This window comes from Onychomys torridus, chromosome 10 (genome assembly GCF_903995425.1).
Source record: "Onychomys torridus chromosome 10, mOncTor1.1, whole genome shotgun sequence".
Lineage (NCBI taxonomy): Eukaryota > Metazoa > Chordata > Mammalia > Rodentia > Cricetidae > Onychomys > Onychomys torridus.
Genome location: NC_050452.1, coordinates 92,040,610 through 92,059,514, shown reverse-complemented (window position 1 = coordinate 92,059,514; position 18,905 = coordinate 92,040,610).

Below are 18,905 nucleotides of genomic sequence, written 5' to 3'. Positions count from 1 at the left end.
TATGTATACTTTTTTGTAGCTCTGTAACCTGAGATCCATAGATAAGAGGAAATAAGATATTTTGTCTTACTTCTTTTAATATAATATCCATTAGTGTTCATTTTCCTGAAAATTACATAATTTTCAATCTTCACTGTAGCTGCACCAAACCCCATTATGTTTATGCATACACCACAGCTTCTTTCTTTGTCCTTCTGTTGATGGACAGGTGGGATGCTTCTATACCTTTCTATTGTGAATAATGCAACAAATGTTGATGATCAAGTATCTCTGTGGTATTTTGAGTCCTTTGGTTTTACCAAAGAATGGTAAAACTGGGTCATTTAGTAGAACTGTTTATAGTTTGAGGAGGAGCCATGATGATGGTGTCCACAAAGAATGGATAATTTAGATTTCTAAGAGTATTACTTAAGCCTTTAGTATTTCATTTTCAGCCATTCTAAAGTGGTGCCAGTTTCCACTTCATTGTAAAGTTTCCAAAATCTGACCCTTCTCTGTTAACACAACCAGAATTCCTGGTTCCCAAGCCAAATTACCTGTCCAGCCCTGTGATTCTCCGTATTTCTTTATTTCTGAGTATTTCTACCCAAGAATGGCATGGCTCTATGTTTAAAGTATCTTCATCTTGCACCATCTGTATTAAATCAGCCCATTTTTCTTTTTCAAAGACAAAGTCTGTCCATGCATTTTATCATTCCTTGTCAAAAATCATTGGTCACATTATTTACTACATAGAACTTATTTTCATATATTTTAATCCATCTGCACAGCTGTACATGTTATAGCAAAAGCCTTATCTATTCATTTTGTAGTAAGTTCTTCCTTGGTATTCATATATGTAGAGTTTCTTGTACATATTACATTTCCTTCCAGTTTTTAGTAAACTGCTTTATGTATAATGCTCAGTAGTATAGGTGTAAACACAGTTTTTTCATTTATAACTTACTTCTAGTACATGGCAATGACTTATTTTTTTTCAAGCACTTTTCTTTATTCTGATTTGTGATGGATAAGTAAAACAGTCTGTGGAAAGACATTTTGGTGATTTCAAAATTAACAAATGGAAAGCCTCAGCAAGTGGTCTTCCACACTTGTTTTTAAGGGGAAAAATTACCGTATGGTTCTAACCACAACACAGTCTAATTCCAGACCATTTGTATGCCTAACAGATTGGAGTTTTGTCACAAATATGTTGGTTAGCTAATGGATTCATTTGAGTGTGATTAACTTCTGGATTGTAGCAGACCTGTTTCTGTATGAAATTATGGCTTGGAATGATTCTTCTTGGCTTGTGACTCAAATAATTGGGTCTGTGGATGGCAGATTCAGTGTGCATATGGTGTGAATGGCACTTGTAAAAAGATAATTCATAGGAAATGGAGAGTAAAGATTTGTGGTAACTTTGTAAGTTGGCTGGCAACATATTTTGTGACATATGTAAATAATGAATGCTGTAAGTATTCCACACAAGATGATGTAAAATACTACATCTCTTATTTATTTGTTTTATTATGTTTTTCAGTGCTATGTACCCAACCCAGGACATCTTTAATGATAGAAATCAGTCTACTAGATTACTACCCAAAGAGCTCCTAAATCTGAAATCCTATTCTCTTTGATTATAACCAAAATAATATGGAATTAAAACCTTTGGTCTTATTCTCATCACTTCTCCTTTGTCATCTAAAATTAATGGTTTAAAAAAGTCTATTCTTATTTTATTTTGTTTTGTTTTCTAATTTTGTGTAGTTGTCTTTCTCCAAATGGAAATATTCAACACTGGAGGGAGGAAGATGCTCATAGAAGCAGAAGTAAAGGATCCAAGCAAGGCTTAGGAAATAAAAGAGATATACAAGTCTCAGGAAGTCATTAAACATTGTGTGGTTACAAGGCCTCCTGTAGGTTGTATAGGCACAAAATGATTGCTGCTAAATGGGAAAATCCACTCTGCCTAGGAGCCTACATGGTTTGCTTTATTATTTTTATTATTTCAACATTTTTAATAATCCACTGAGAATGCCATAAATACATTTTACATTATTCACTCCAACTTCTCCCTTAACTCTTACCAGTTTCACTGACCCCTCCCTAGCTTGTTAACTCCATTTCATATTTTTAAAATTGTTCTTTAATAACTTGCTGAGTCCATTTTTTTTTAATCATATATTCATGGGTTGGGGCCATCCACTGGAACATGATTGAACTAACCAGGGGCCTCACCTTAAAGAAAACTGATTCTTCCTTCACCATCATCTTGTCTATATAGCTCTACAGACAGAGGTGGGGCTCATAAAACCCTTTTCTCTCCATATTAATATGTTGACTGGCTTGATCATTCACATATTTTGTGCAGGCAACAACAGTTGTGAGTTCATGAGTGCAACAGCCGTGTCAAATCTGGAAGACAATGCTTAATTCTTATCTTCTCTAACCTCTGTACCCTATATTTCTGCTTCATCTTCTCCAATAGTCCCTTAACCTAGAAAGGTATATATATATATAAAAAAGTGCTCTTTCATGAGTCACCCAGAGTGAGTTTTACACTGATCCAGAAACCATTGAGCCATTAATCTTTTTGTAAACAGCCTTATATCTATGTTCTTGGAATTAACCCCAAGAAACTCAGTTGTTAACTAAGTTTCATTAGGTAAAATCATTTATCTGGTCTATTAGCGGTACCTATCTAGAGTGAGTAAATACTTATTTATATCTTCTCAAAAAAAAATAAACATTTGAGCAGGATATGACAGAACTTAAACTAACATGAGAAGGAAAGACTGCATGGTCTTTGCAATGGTCATTGAGTTAGGCAACTACAGCTAATAAATGTGAGTGTAGATCAGTTACAGATTTGATCCTGATATATATGTATATACAAAATGTAATATTAGAAGGTATATTCATGCTGGTTAATATGACATACAAACATGACGACTGAGCCATCTGATAGTTGACTACCATTCAGGAGAATTTCAAGGTAACTGGTTTCTTCTGTTTGGTATGGACTGGCGTTCCTCCTTGATAATTGGGGTTTACCATTCTAGTAGGGGGATATTCCTGTAAGTACAGATGAAGCAGTGGATACATTGTAATCCCTGAAATTTGTAGCAGGAATCTTAAAAGTTCTTATTAATAAAATCAAACCAGAATCCAGGTATTGGGGTGAATGCTGGAAGATGAGAGAAGCAGGCAAGCCACAGCTACCTCACCTCGCCAGTTCCTCAAGTGATCCTGTTTCCTCAGACTGGAAGTGTCTCAGTCCTCATCCAGAATGAATCTCAGCTGAACTGTGCTGCTCAAAGCCTAAAAGCTTAACCAGCCAAAAAGCTTCTAGTTTCTGGTCTTCATGCCTTATATATCTTTCTACTTTCTGTCATCACTCCCTGGGATTAAAGGCTGGATTTCTGGGAGTAAACGCATGAGTCACCAAGCCTGGCTGTTTCCAATGTGGCCTTGAACTCACAAAGATACAGAGGGATTTCTGTCTCTGGAATGTTAGGTTTAAAGGTGTGTGCTATCACTGCCTTTCTTCTAAGTTTAATATTGTGGCCGTCCTGTTCTCTGATCCCAGATAAGTTTATTAGCGTGCACAATATTTTGGGAAACAGAATACCACCACAGAAATTAGCATATGCATACAAGATACTAAGTAGTCTGTGTTATATATGGCCTTTGTAGAGGAAAATAAGACAAGATACAAAGGATCAGCTGTCTTTCCAGGAACAAATAAAAAACAAAACAAAGCAAACAAACAAACCTTGCCTGAGTGAGAAATTACAACAAAAAGTGTGTGTAGAAGCTATTCTGTGATTTAATTACTTAGGCATTGTTGTAAAGAGACACACAACTTGTGGGGTCCCCTTTTTCCTAGAAGTCCATTGGCCACCAGCACAAGAGGACAAAGGGGCATAAGCAATTACAGAGAGCTTTGGATGGCCTGTGAACACAATGTAAATAGCTTTCCAAATGATAACTTCAGTGAAACAACTCAACCTTATTCAGAGTGAGGCTAGATATAAAAGATAGGGACAGTGACTGGGCATCATCTAATCTGCATTAAAGAGGACATGCCTATCATAAAGCTCCTGGTACAAGTCTTAGTCATTGTATGTGGAAGCATGGTCCTATCATAAATCTCCTAGAATAGTGCCTAATTACCAAATAGACAGCAGGGGAAAGTTTCTGCAGGGAATGAGGTCAAGAGTCACACTAGAGATAAGTCAGGCATCCAGCCCTAGAGATATTCTCAAGATAAGGTCAGGTAGAGAACAGGAAGCCCCCTTGAAAGGGAAGGGTGTCCTCCATGTTGCTGAGCTTGGAGAGAGCTGGCAGGCCATGGCAGACTGCAACTTCTGACTAGCAGGGCTTCCTCAAAATAACCAAGGCAACTATTATAAAAGAAAGCATTTAATTGTGAGCTTGCTTACAGTTTCAGAGCTTTAGTCCACTACCTTTATGATGGGGGCAGCATGAAGGTACACAGACAGATACGGTGCTAGAGAAGTACCTGAGAGTTCTACATCCTGCTCTACATGCATCAGGAAGTGAGACTGAGACTGGCATGGGCTTTTGAAACCTCAAATCCCACCCCCACTGACATACTTCCTGCAAGGCCATACCTCTTAATCCTTATAATTCTTTTGGAGTTCCACTCCCTGATAAGTAAGCATTCAAATAGATGAATGTATGGGGCCATTCTTATTCAAATCAACATTTCTTCTGGTATGTCAGACCAAGAGGCAGAGGCAGAGGCAGAGGCAGAGGCAGAGGCAGGTAGATTTCTTGGTTCAAGGCTAGCTTCTTTCACAGAGTGAGTTCCAGGACAGTCATAACTACATAGAGAAACTCAACACACACACACACACACACACACACACACACACACACACACGTGAGATGTTTCTAAATCTCACAGCTTGCATGATTCAAGGCAAGAGTTTTAAATTAGATCTGTGCTAAAAAGCTCTTTCTGGTATCCAAAAATTTGGCATCCTCAGGCAAGAAGTAGACAGTAAAAAACAAAGAAAGAATGATGTAGAAGTGATAGAAGATATCACTGAGTTTCTAGATTCAAAAATTAACAACAGCCAAATGCTGTGTTGGGGTGTCCTGGAAAGCTTCAAAGCTTGAAGAACAGTTCACTGAAGAAAATTTGTCTTGGGGGTAGACAATTTTCCATCCTCATGTTGAAGTACGTGGTATACAATATATGGGGTAGGAGGAATAATTCACACTCAGTCTGTGGCCCTTTCAACACCCAATTGTAGCTGATGGACAGTAGGGTCAGGGAGTTTTTCTGGAGCCTGCCGGAACTGGAGATCTTGCTACAGTGCCAGGAATGGCACTACTTCATGGCCTGTGAGACTGAAGTATAGACAGTGTAGCATATGCCGGCCCCACTAGCACAATCTCTTCCAGGATGAGGCGTAACTGCTTTCTGCTGAGAGGCATGTGAAGAAAGGATGGATGGTGGAGAGCTACATGTAGTAGTGTTTCCCACACAAGCTATTGACCCAACATTATTCTTCTGAAGAAACAACTTATAGAAGCAATGGGATCTACTCCTACTCTACTGGACCTTGTTATTATTTCCTTTTAAATACCCTCACTGTTGTTCATGACTGACTGGCATGTGCTTGGAGCATATGGAAATAAGCTTTCAAAGATCCTGCTTATTCTGGGTATAAGGAGTTCTTTATATGTTAACCTTTGAATAATGCCTAGACCTATAAAAACCATGCATCTGTAAGAAATGTTAGGATAGCCCTTAGGAAGTTGGGATAAATGTACTCTGCACTATTACTGTTGTCAGCCTCGTTTAGACATGGGGGAAAAGCCTGTCTTGTACACTGAGTAGTGTTCTGGTGGAAACTCCATCTCAGCCCCTGGCATCCATAGATCCAAAGAGTCTGGAATGTTCTAGCAGAAGCTCCACCTCAGCTCCCTTTCCACCTTTCTTTCCCCAAACCCTGCCTCATTTCAAAAAGCCCTCCAAACATGTCTCCCCCGAGAGATGCTCAAGACCATACCCATAGGGTATTTAAACTGCCTCCCAAAAAACAGACACATGGCTTTTCAGTCTGTCTTCCCCATCTCCTCTATGGGGTCCAGAAAATTATCTGGGAGCATCCTTCCCATTAAACCTGGGCTTTTTCTTAATTTGGTTGATTCGGTCTGATTTGGATGGTTGCATCAGCAGAGAGGCTTATCCCGATGCAGCAACTTTTCAGGTAGCATTATTACGACAGAGCTCAAATCGGGCCAAGATCTTGAGAATAAGTGATGATGAGGATGGCATTTATCCAAATGCCCAACTGTAGATGTAGTAAAATAATCCAATATCTGAATTACCACTCCAGATCCAAGAAAACATCATGTAAGAGATTTCAGAAAAAATGTGAGAGTCAGCGTAAGGGTAGAGTGTTAAACAGCTACTCCTGCAACTGAAATTTTGCTTCTGCAGGGAAATGGTGATTCACTGTACTCAGGAGATAAACAAAACATGCAACACTCCAGAACTCCTAAACACTGTGAATATCATAGCCTCTCACCTGACAAGAAATATCCACTAATGTTTACCTAGATATTTAGCTTTAATCTAGATATAGCTCTATAACATACTATTGAATCAGGGATGTTACTGACTTGAAATATATTTCACCAAGAAAAATGGATATATTGCCTATCAGTGGATAAACACCTGAAATATAACAGTGTTCCTGTCCCACCACTGTTTTCTTTTCTATTAAAGTTGGTAGCAAAGTGATATTCTCATAACATTCAGGGAGTAATAATCTCTTATGAAAAGATATAGCAAGGAAAAAATACTTGGGCTTATCTTAATGTAAAAAAAAAAAAAAAGAAAGAAAGAAATGTGGGTTTTGTGTTCCTAACTTTGTGACTTTAAACCTTCCAGTCAGCAAAACTCCAAAATACCCGGACGTAATTAATTTTTAAAAGTTACTGGATTCTTCTTATGTACCACATAGACTCTTGAATTTTGGCTGTAGTAGTAAAGTGAATACTGACCCACACATGTTCCAAACTGAACATGCATATTGGCCCTTTTGACTTGACTTCTCTCTAGGTATGTTCCACAAATTATCACCAGAAGGCTAGAAACACAATTTTTCCAAGAACTGCAGACCACATCTAGTATAAGGCCAAGGGAGGGCATACTGACCTTGACAAAAATGTAATGTCTATTGTTATGGAGTGAGTTATAATATTTTCAAAATTATTGTACATATTGAATATCACCAGTATGTGGTAGCCATTCTTTCTTTTACTGGGTATCAGGAAAACTGATAGTTTTGAAAATTGTTCTGAACTGCAAAGCTCAAATAAAGGGTAATTTAAGATATTCAGTTGTAATACCATACAGTTATATAAAGACTTTAAGGTTGTCTATGAAATAATATGTGCATGGCCTTTATAAAACCGTCACATTTATTTTTATATTCGATATTAAAGACAAAGCAAGTTTACCATTTTAAACTGTGAAGAATACATGAACAAATCATCTCAAACTGTGGTGACGGAGAAGTGGGTGACAAAATGATGGAAAACACATGGCAATCGAAACAGTGCATGCTGAGCCAGCAAGGTGGTTCGTAAGACCGCCGCCACGCCTCTCCCAACACCTGATTTGAGCAGGTCATGCGCATGGAGCAGGGCGCCAATGGGAGTGTTTGCTCACATGCATAATGCCTCCACAAACACATACACATATACACATAGTTAAAAATCGTTTTTTTTTAATTCTCCAGAGAAACAACCAATGTGTGTATACATGTATATCTATATAAGGAGTATGTCCTTATATGGACATACTTTATAACCACTTATGGAGAGTATGACTACAAAGGATTGTGAATCTAAACTCTTCAGTGTGAGGTAAGCATAGATTCTCTAGTACTCTTCTTTTTGTCCCAAAGCCATCAAACTAGAGATGCAGGACACAAACATCTGCACACATTCCACTAGCAAGGTTTATCTTATTCAGCTATTAACACCTGATATTAATTATTATATAAATTTTATTTTTTCTATTTTAACCAAAGCCTGTATCTATGCATGGTATGTTATGTATGCCCATGTGCATTGTATATGATGTGACTAAAGCTTTAGAGAGCCTGCTGAGCTTTCTGTAACAAGATGTGATAAGATATAGGAAGGAGTTTGCAAGATGTAAAGTTCAATATAAACATTAGGTGTAATAATAATAATAATAATTACTATTAAAAGATATTTGGAGTTATGTTGGAGTTCTTGCTAGATAATTATATATATATATGTGTGTGTGTGTGTGTGTGTGTGTGTGTGTGTGTGTGTGTGAAAACCTCAGGCAATATTAAGAGGTTTTAAAAATATATTTATGTATTATTATGGAGAGGTCAGAAGACAAACATCTGGAGATAATATTATAGATATTTATGAGATTCCTCATGTGGGTGCTGGGATCTAAACTCAGATTCTCTGTGTAACAAGCACTATTAATCACTAAGCCATCCTCTCTAGATCTCTCCAGAGACTCTTAATTACTCAATTTTCTTATTATTATGTCTCCCAAACCTTAATAAATGCATATGCATTATTTATAACAATGTGTATGTGTATAACTGTGAACAGATGCTTACAAATGAATAGATGCATACATAGATATAGGCAGGACCCATAAAAAATCCTGTATCTATTGAAATATCTCTGATTTCAGGCCTTTTTCACACGACAAGACAATGCTTTGCCTTCTCCAAATACTCTGAAGTTATAAATTGACACAGAGAAAGCCTGATGGAGACAGACTGAAGACATCCCCTTTTCCACAAGGCAATTTAAATAAATTATAAGTAAGAAGTAGAAAGAAAGAACACAATATTCATTTGTCTTTGCTTCCCACATTATGTCAGAAGGGACTCTTCTCTGCTTGCCAGGTTGTGGCCTTCATAACAGTAAATAGAGAGGTCATCCCTTAGCCATGCAAATGAGAATTAAATGACATAATTAGACTTCATCCCAGTCAATCATCTTAGACATAAGAGGAGGACCTTTCACTCAAGAATACGAAGCTGTGTGTACAGATTGTGTTCCTGGAAATAAACTCTCATTGTCTTCCCTCCTCACTCATAATATCTAGAATCTAGAGTCTATAAGTTAAGCCACCAGGAGAAAGGATTTCATCATTGCAAGACTATGCCAAGGGCCAGGGTTTGAATTTTTACTCCATTAGCTTTGGTGGAGGGGCAAGAAAACACCTCAAGGAAAGATATTGCCTCAGACTTACCACTAACTACAGCTTGCTGGTATCTCTGAATAGTGAATGAAAGGATGTATTTATTACCATAAACCTTTAGAAATAACAAGATGTTATCATTGATGTTTTCAAAATCTCTTTAAGATAATACAATTACCTTAATTCTAAAATGTATACTGTTAAATAATTAAATGATTTGACTACAGTTCATTTGGTTGTTATGTAGTTTGTTTGTTTTGTTTTATTTATTTGTAAACCATAGTACATTTGTTGCTGAACTGCTTTCTGACTCTCCTTCGGAAAGTAAGCACCATGGGAAGGATATTTATTTTCTACTACATTTCTGGACCCCAGAATAAAACTTGACACATAGTGGACATTTAATAAATATTTGTTAGATGATTATATATTCTGTTTGGAATAGCATTAGTATTTATATTTTATTTGTGAATGAATGTGTATATATACAAATGTATGTGCATATATATGAGTAAATGCTATGTAACATAAGTTGAATTTTTTTCCTTCTTATCTTCATTAGAATATCTACTTTTTATTGGCCATTGAAAGTCTAATGAATAAACAAACAGAAATGATTATATGATTGTTTTAAACAGAATAATGAACTTCATAAGGTACATTATGGATTCAAGAATTAATTCCTATTCAAATGTCATTCTTGGCACCAGGTCACTGAGCAGAGGATATATGGAAAAAATGTCCTGTATGTGTCAGATTTTATCCATATTTGGATGCCAGAGGTAGAATTTAAATGTTTCAGGTGATGTCAATAACCTATTATAATACCTGCTCAGAATATAAATGTGACATAAATTAATTAAAATACTGAAAATTTGAAACCCTATAGTGTTATGTTTCTTTCTAATTTATTGTTTAGAGAAATATAATTATTAGAATCCATATTTTATTTAAAATGATAAAGATAATGTTTTATATCATAAGCCCTTAGGAGATGGGCCAATATTGTGACCATTGATTTTAGATGCAAGGGAATAGTTGGAGAATCTCCAGTGTGAGTCTGAAGAACTAAGAAGTAGGAGTTTTGATGATACAGATTTCAGCCCAAGAGCCATCACACCAAGGACATGAGAAAGACCAATGTTTTTGTTCTTGTTCAGGAAGGGCAAAACTGGTGTTCTACCACCAAATCATGTAGGAGGACTTCTCTCTCATCTACTACAGGGCTTTTGTTATATCTAGGTCTGAGTGGAGAGGTGTCAGTCACATTAGAGAGGGTGGTATACTTTATTCATTTAACAATTCAAGAACAATGACATCATGAGGTTTGCAGGCAAATGGATGGATCTAGAAAAAATCATCCTGAGTGAGGTAATCCAGACTCAGAAGGACAAACAGGGTATGTACTCACTCATAGGAGGATACTAGATGTAAAACAAAGATGACTAGACTGCTACTCACAACTCCAGGAAGGCTACCTAGAAAATGGGACCCTAGGAAAGACCCAAGGATCACCCAATAACAGAGAAATGGATGAGATCTACATGAACAACCTGGACGACAGTGGGAGTAATGAAGGGCAAGATTTGAGGGAAAGAAAGCTTAGGGGAGCAGGAGGTCCCAGCTGGATCAAGAACAGAAAGGGAGAACGAGGAATAACAGACCGTGATAAATGAAGACCACATGAGAACAGGAATAGGCAGAGTGCTGGAGAAGTCCCCAAAAATCCACAATGATACATCCTCTGTAGACTGCTGGCAATGGTCGAGAGAAAGCCTGATCTGATCTAGTCTGGTGATCAGATGACTAAACACCCTAACAGTCGTCTTGGAACTCTCATCCAATAACTGATGGAAGTGGATGCAGAGATCCTCAGCCAGGCCCCAGGTGGAGCTCCAGGTGTCCAACTGTCGAGAAAGAGGAGGGACTGCAAGAGCGTGAATTGTTGAATCCAAGATTGCAAAAAGCACAGGGCACAAATAGCCAAATGAATGGAAGCACATGAATTTATGAACCAAAGGCTGTGGAGCCCCCAGCTGGATCAGGCCCTCTGGATAAGTGAGACCATTGAATAGCTTGATCTGTTTGGGAGGCACCCAGGCTGTGGGACCAGGACCTGTCCTTAGTGCATGAGCTGGCTGTTTGGAACCTTAGGCTTACACAGGGACACTTTGCTCAGTCTGGAAGGAGGGGACTGGACCTGCCTGAACTGAATCCACCAGGTTTAAATGAATCCCCAGGGGTGTCTTGGTCCTGGAGGACATGGGAATGGAGGGGAGGGGCTGGGGAGAAGGTGGGAGTGGAGGCGGGAGGGGGAGGACAGGGTTATCCATGGCTGATGTATAAAATTAAAACACATAATAATAATAATAATAATAATAATAATAATAATAATAATAACAATAACAATAATAATAATTCAAATGATAATCTCACCAAAATTTACCTTTACAAGCAAACAGAAATGATGTTTGACTAAATTTCTTGGTGGGAATGACTGAATAAAGATGACACATAAAATTATGCATATCTTTCCTCTTAGTCTATCATTCAAATGGTTTTTCATAAGCACATTCATTCACAAGTTTCTCTATTCCAGTACTATAGTGTTTTATGGCCACAAGGAAACTACGATTTGGATTGAGAACATTATTAAAACTTGGGTCTGTGTTTAAGTGTCAACCTTGAAATTTATTGTATTTGAAAAAAATTAATAGAATTTCAATTGAATTTTGGTAAGTAAGTCCTCAATTGAGAGAAAATAAGAATGTCAAAACTCTTTTCTCACGCCATTATTAATATACTGTTTCTAACTCATGTATATCTCTTTAAGAAGAATGTTTTTGACTTCATCAAGTACCACTATTTGATGTGCTTACAAATTTTGAAAATAAAGCCATTTCAATGTTATTTTCTCTAGAATTATTAAATTAATTTATTGGGACTCTATTGATTACTATATTGAGACATACAATATCACATATTCTGAGCAGAAACAATGCATCATATATGATAATTAAATTTAATTTTTAATTCTTTTAATTCTAAATCATAGAGGACTATGTGTAGTTTTTAGTGTGTGGTCACTAACCACATTAACATAGCTAATAAAATTTAATATTTCTTTTCAGCTAAAGAATATCCTTATCTGATTTCAGTTCTTTAAAAAAAAATATCAGTCTGTAACTCCAGTGAAATCATGTTCAGGGATTTGTTTCATCTAATAAACTCAGAGTTGATGCTTGTGAGCTCTTGGGAAGAAACAGGTCAGATTGGTGAAATGTTATTTTTTGTTGTTTGTCTTTTGCAGTTTATAAACTTGGAATGCACCAGAAGCTTAAGAGCCATGAGCAATGCTGGCATGACCATAAGGTCACCAGCACTTTAACATGTGCCAAAAACAGGATGGTGTGTCTGAAAACACTTCAAGATAAGAGTAAAAAATGATTTTACAAATGGGCATGCCAGTTCTATAACTGAAATAAGTGAAAGTATTTTACTAAATTGATTGCATTCACTTATACCATACTTCTCTGTCTTCTGAGATCTTCTCAAAACATGGAGCACCTGTTTAAATACCACATGCATGCCTTGTATTAACTACAAATTAAGGACTCTTTAACACCTGGTTTCTACTGAAACACTTCAGGTACTACTGGATTTGAAGGATTTGGAAATAAATGGCAGTACCCCTAATCCCAAAGAAAAACAATACAGCATTAATTATTTTATGTATTTTTATTAGATAGTGATGATTTATTCGTTAGTACTATTAAGCAGTGTCAAACAGTTTTTAGGTCCAATGATTCTCCAAGAGGTACTTTCAATTATGATTACAACTAATTCTAATGTATTCTAAAAGTCTGAGACTATTCCAAAAGCATTGAACTAAAAATGTGTTAAAGATTAAATGACATATTACATGACTTTGACTATACATTATTCAAAATGAATACAAACTTATTACCTGGTGTTATTTGTAAGAACTCTGTGCATCTCTCCTTAAATTTCTTAATGACTCCACTTATAGTGTGTTGTATTTTCAAACTGCAATGATCACATTAACTGATTCCTTGTATCTGCTTTTCCACTTCAATTTAAATCAAAATTAGTCTTACATGCTGAACATGTAACTTTGTTCTGGCAGTGTCCTTTTTTCTTCCTTTGCTTTTTATCTTCTTTTCATTAATAATATTTTATTTAATATTTGAGAATTGGTGAGAGGGAGGAGGGATTAAATGAGCAAGAGATATTGAGACCATGATTGGAAAAAGCACAGAGACAAATAGTCAAACTAGTGGAAACACACAAATGTGAACCACTAGCTGAGGAGCCCCTATGGAACTGGAAAGACAGTTGATTGATGAACTTGAACTGTTTGGGACGCCCCCAGGCAATAGAATCAGGACCTGTCCTTGGCAGTGTCTTTTTAAGAGATAGTCTAGAAGCAGGACAAGGTCATTGACCAGAAGAAACATAGTACAGATGTTCACCTTATTTGGAGAAACTGCATGCACAGACAATTCTCATAGTTTGTGTATCCTTTCTCCTCATTAATATTCTTATTCAGGTCAGGCAAGATAACTAGAACTTCTTTCAAAATAGAAACATTCTTGAAAAAATAAACATAATTTTGATACCCGTGAAATTCACATCCATGATCAAATGACCTTGATCTTGTCTCTAGGGTAACAGAGGATTTTAGACAAGAGCATTCCTGGAACACAGTTTGAAATCCCAGGCCACACTTTTGAGTAATACTTTGTATAAGTTTTGAGAGGTATTGAATGTCCCATAATACTGTTGTTAATCTATAGTTACAATATGCCTAATTGTATAGTCCATACTCAAAGTTTATCATGGTAATTTTTCTAACTACAAAAATGTCTACAACCCTTTGAATGCTTATAGGGTATTTCCCATATAAAAGTGAACTACATTTTCAAGTGTAAATGAGAGAGTGATTGGGCATTCAAAAGGACAGAGTAAAAGCTAAAATATATATTTCTTAGTCTTATCCCTTTGAGTATATTTAGATGATCAAATTATACCTACTGATAAATTTTGAAGGCAAGTTACACTGTCAGCTGAAAATAGTTATAATTATATAGTATTCATGTTACTTGTGTCTACTTCATTTCTGACCTTGAAAGACATGAAAATTGTATGATATTGAAGAAGTAATTATAGTAATTGGCTCTTCTAATAATAGAAAATTAATGAAACATATGAACAAGTCTGATGATAGCTAAATGCTAGCCCTATAAATTAGGGTTTGGTACAGGACCTTATCTCCAAAAGACTAGTCCAGGTACTATCAGACTGGAAGTTCCAGAAAGCTTGTCACAGGCTCAATAGCTCAGGCTTTACTTCAGAATGGGAATATGGGCATTTCCCACTGTGACCAGATGAATTTCATGAATGTTAATGAATAAGAGCTACAAATAACTGACCTAGGCATTCTGAATATATGTTACAGTTGTGTAACTTGGTCCTCTTGTGGAACTCCTAACAATGGAAACAGGGCCTGTCTCCGACTCTTGTACAGGCATTTTGGACCCTACTCCTTGTACTAGGTCACCTTGTCCAGCCTTAGTACATGGGAAGGTACTTAATCTTACTGTAACTTAATATGCCATGTTTTGTTGATACTCATGGTAGACCTGACCTTTCTGAAACAGAAGCAGTAGAGGAATGGACTGGGCAGTAGGAACAGAGGGAGGAAGAGGTTGGAGGGATTGGAAAGGGAGGAGGGAGGAGAAAATGAAGCCATGGTGTAAATTAATTAATTGATTGATTGATTGATTGATTGATTAAAAATAGCTACAAATAAAATTTTCAATGGAATGTTGAAACATTGGTGAGAAAGATAAAGTGCTTACACTGTTACCCAGACTTTCCAATTACTGTAGAATGTGGACTGAATGAGGATATCACTTTAATAGATCACCAAAGAACTACATAATGTCACCACTATTTTGTTAGAATTACTTATATTTAACTTTCAAAATTGCTTTGATTAAGGGTGATGTTAGTAATGGGGTACTATTATTTAATGAAAATTTCTTTGCTTCTCTTGAAGTTTACATTACTTAACAAAATGTTTGGGTGGAAGTGTAAAATGATTGGAAATAGAGGTAAATTTACAAGTGCAAAAAAGGGAGGTAACTTTCAGAGAAAGACAACCATAGTGCTAAGATAGAAAACACCTTAAATATAAAATTGTGGAGTGCTGAGAAGCATTATTTATTTGTGCCCTTCAGGATTACTCCTGGAAACTTTGTCAGGAAGAAAGCATTGAGGTTGGCTACTGTAAACCATTTCCAGAGGATGAAATTAAGCAAGGAGCTGGCCTTGTTATTCCTTCCTGTGACTTCATAGAAATTCTGTATAAACTGGTCCAGATAGCTATTGGGAACAGCAGATAATAACTCAATTTCCTGCATCTCTCATGCAAACTATCTGTCAAATTCTCTTGATAGCTACCCATCTGCATTTCTATACCCACTGCTCAGTAATTCTAAGAATAGACAAATACTATCCAGTTAGTGGCTGGGCAAACAAGAAAGTTAGATTTCTGCTTTTTGGCAATTTCAAACAGCAGGCAATAAATATCCGTTCTAGCTGAATTACAATGCTGGAAGCTATATTGGAGTTTGCTACCAATCTATGTGCCTGAGTCAAGTAGGCTCCATTTGTAGATCTCTAACAATTATCAGTATTTACGATCACAGAATACCACATGACTGTTCTTATGAGAACTATATTTATGAGAAATCAAGATTAACTCTCCTCTTTGAGAAATATGGAAATAGACAAGAGGTGAAGATAAGATATTTAAACAAAATCACAGTAGATTATGCACCCGTCAAGTGGCTGCATCAGAGCCTACACTTGGTTACATGGTTGACTTGACAAAAATGTGAGTCAAAAATATTCATTTTTCTTAGTAGTCATAGTATCTGTGGCATCTTGTTTAGAAAGAGGTCCTTAATAGATATAATCTAGTTTAGGATCTTGAAATACGATTTTACTATTGGTTCTGGTGAGTCCTATTGTTTTTTGTTTTTCTTTTTTTCTTTATTTTATAATTTAATTTAATTTTATATATCAACCATGGATTCCCCTGTCCTCCCTCCTCCAGGACCCCTCCCCTGTCCTGCCCCCAGGGCACCCCCCACTCCCATCTCCTCCATGGCAAGGACTCCCCTGGGGATTCAGCTCAGCCTGGTAGATTCAGTCAAATGCAGGTCCAGTCCCCTTCTCCCTTTGCCCAGGTTGAGCAAAGTGTCCCTGCATAGGCCCCAGGTTTCAAACAGCCAGCTCATGCACTAAGGACAGGTCCTGGTCCCACTGCCTGGGTGCCTCCCAAACAGTTCAAGTTAATCAACTGTCTCACTTATCCAGAGGGCCTGATCCAGTTGGGGGCACCTCAGCTGTTGGTTCATAGTTCATGTGCTTCCACTAGTTTGGCTGTTTGTCCCTGTGCTTTTTCCAATCATGGCCTCAACAATTCTCACTCATTCAAACCCTCCTCTTTCTTGCCAATTGCACTCCAAGAGCTCCCCCTGGGGCATGGCCCTGGATCTCTGCATCTGTTTCCATCTCTCATTGGATGAGAATTCTAGCACAACAGTTAGGGTGTTTGACCATCTGATCACCAAAGTTTGTCAGTTCAGGCTTTCTCTCAATCATTGCCAGTAGTCTATTGTGGAGGTATCTTTGTGGATTTCTGGGTACCTCTCTAGCACTTTGCTTCTTCCTATTCCCATGGGGTCTTCATTTATCATGGTCTCTTCTTCCTTGTTCTCCCTCTCTGTTCTTGATCCAGCTGGGATCTCCAGCTCCCCTAAGCTCTTTTTCCCTCGACCCTTGCCCTTCATTAACCCCCCACACATCCAGTTTGCTCATGTAGATCTTCCATTTCTCTGTCACTGGGTGATCCCTATGTCTTAGGGTCCTGTTTTTTAGGTAGCCTCCCTGGAGTTGTGAGTAGTAGTCTAGTCATCTTTGTTTTACATCTAGTATCCTCCTATGAGTGAGTACATATCATGTTTGTCTTTCTGAGTCTGGGTTACCTCACTCAGGATGATTTTTTTTTCTAGATCCATCCATTTGCCTGCAAACCTCATGATGTCATTGTTTTTCTCTGCTGAGTGGTACTCCATTGTGTATATGTACCATATTTTCTTTATCCATTCTTCAGTTGAAGGACATCTAGGTTGTTTCCAGGTTCTCGCTATTACAAACAATGTTGCTATGAGCATAGATGAGCATGTGCCCTTGTGGTATGATTGAGCATTCCTTGGGTATATGCCCAAGAGTGGTATAGCTGCATCTTGGGGGAGATGGATTCCCAATTTTCTAAGAAAGTGCCAGATTGATTTCCAAAGTGGCTGTATAAGCTTGCATTCCCACCAACAGTGGAGGAATGTTCCCCTTGCTCTACATCCTCTCCAGCATAAGCTGTCTTCTGGGTTTTTGATCTTAGCCATTCTGACAGGTATAATGTGGTATCTCAGAGTCATTTTGATTTGCATTTCCCTGATGATTAGTGATGTTGTTAAATGTCTTTCAGCCATTTGTGCTTCCTCTGTTGAGAATTCTCTGTTCAGCTCTATAGCCCATTTCTTAATTGGACTCTTGGGTATTTTGATGTCTAATTTCTTGAGTTCTTCATATATTCTGGATATCATCCCTCTGTCAGATGTGGAGTTGAAGATCTTTTCCAGTTCTGTAGGCTGTCACTTTGTCTTATTGACCGTGTCCTTTGTTCTACAAAAGCTTTTCAGTTTCAAGAGTTCCCATTGATTGATTGTTTCTCTCAGTGTCTGTGCTACTAGTGTTATATTTAGGAAGTGATCTCCTGTGCCAATGTGTTCAAGACTACTTTCTACTTTCTCTTCTAGCAGGTTCAGAGTAACTTGATTTATGTTGAGGCCTTTGATCCACTTGGACTTAAGTTTTGTGCATGGTGACAGATATGGATCTATTTGTAGTCTTTATGAACATATAATTTTTGAGAAAGAAGTCAAAATTGTACAATGGAAAAAGAAAGCATCTTCAACAAATTGTGCTGGCATAACTGGATGTGAGTCTTAATTTAAATGTGTGTGCTTGGAAGGGAAAAGTAGATGAACACTTGACAGACAGACAGAAGAGAATGTAAAGTAGCCGGGCAGTGGTGGCATACGCCTTTAATCTCAGCACTCAGGAGGCAGAGCCAGGAGGATCTCTGTGAGTTCAAGGCCAGTCTGGTCTACAGAGGGAGAGCCAGGACAGGAACCAAAACTACACAGAGAAACCTGGTGTCAAAAAAAAAAAAATGAGAGAGAGAGAGAGAGAGAGATGTAACCTTGGAGACAGAGATTGGAATGACTCAGCTGCAAGCCAAAAGAAAGCCTGGTGTCACAAAAGGCAAAGGATGGATGATTCTGTACGGCACATGGTTCATGATGAAAGGATTTTCTTGTTAGTATCTTGACTTTAGACTTCTGCCCTTAATTAACATACATAATTTATTTCTATGATGTTGAGAGCCCTAATTAGTGATTATTTTATAGAAGTTGTGAAAAATTAAGTTCTCAAGCTGAACATAATGAAATGCATCTATTATCCCAGCATTTTAATGTAGAGACAAAAGAACGGAGTTCATTTTTTTCATTTTTTTATG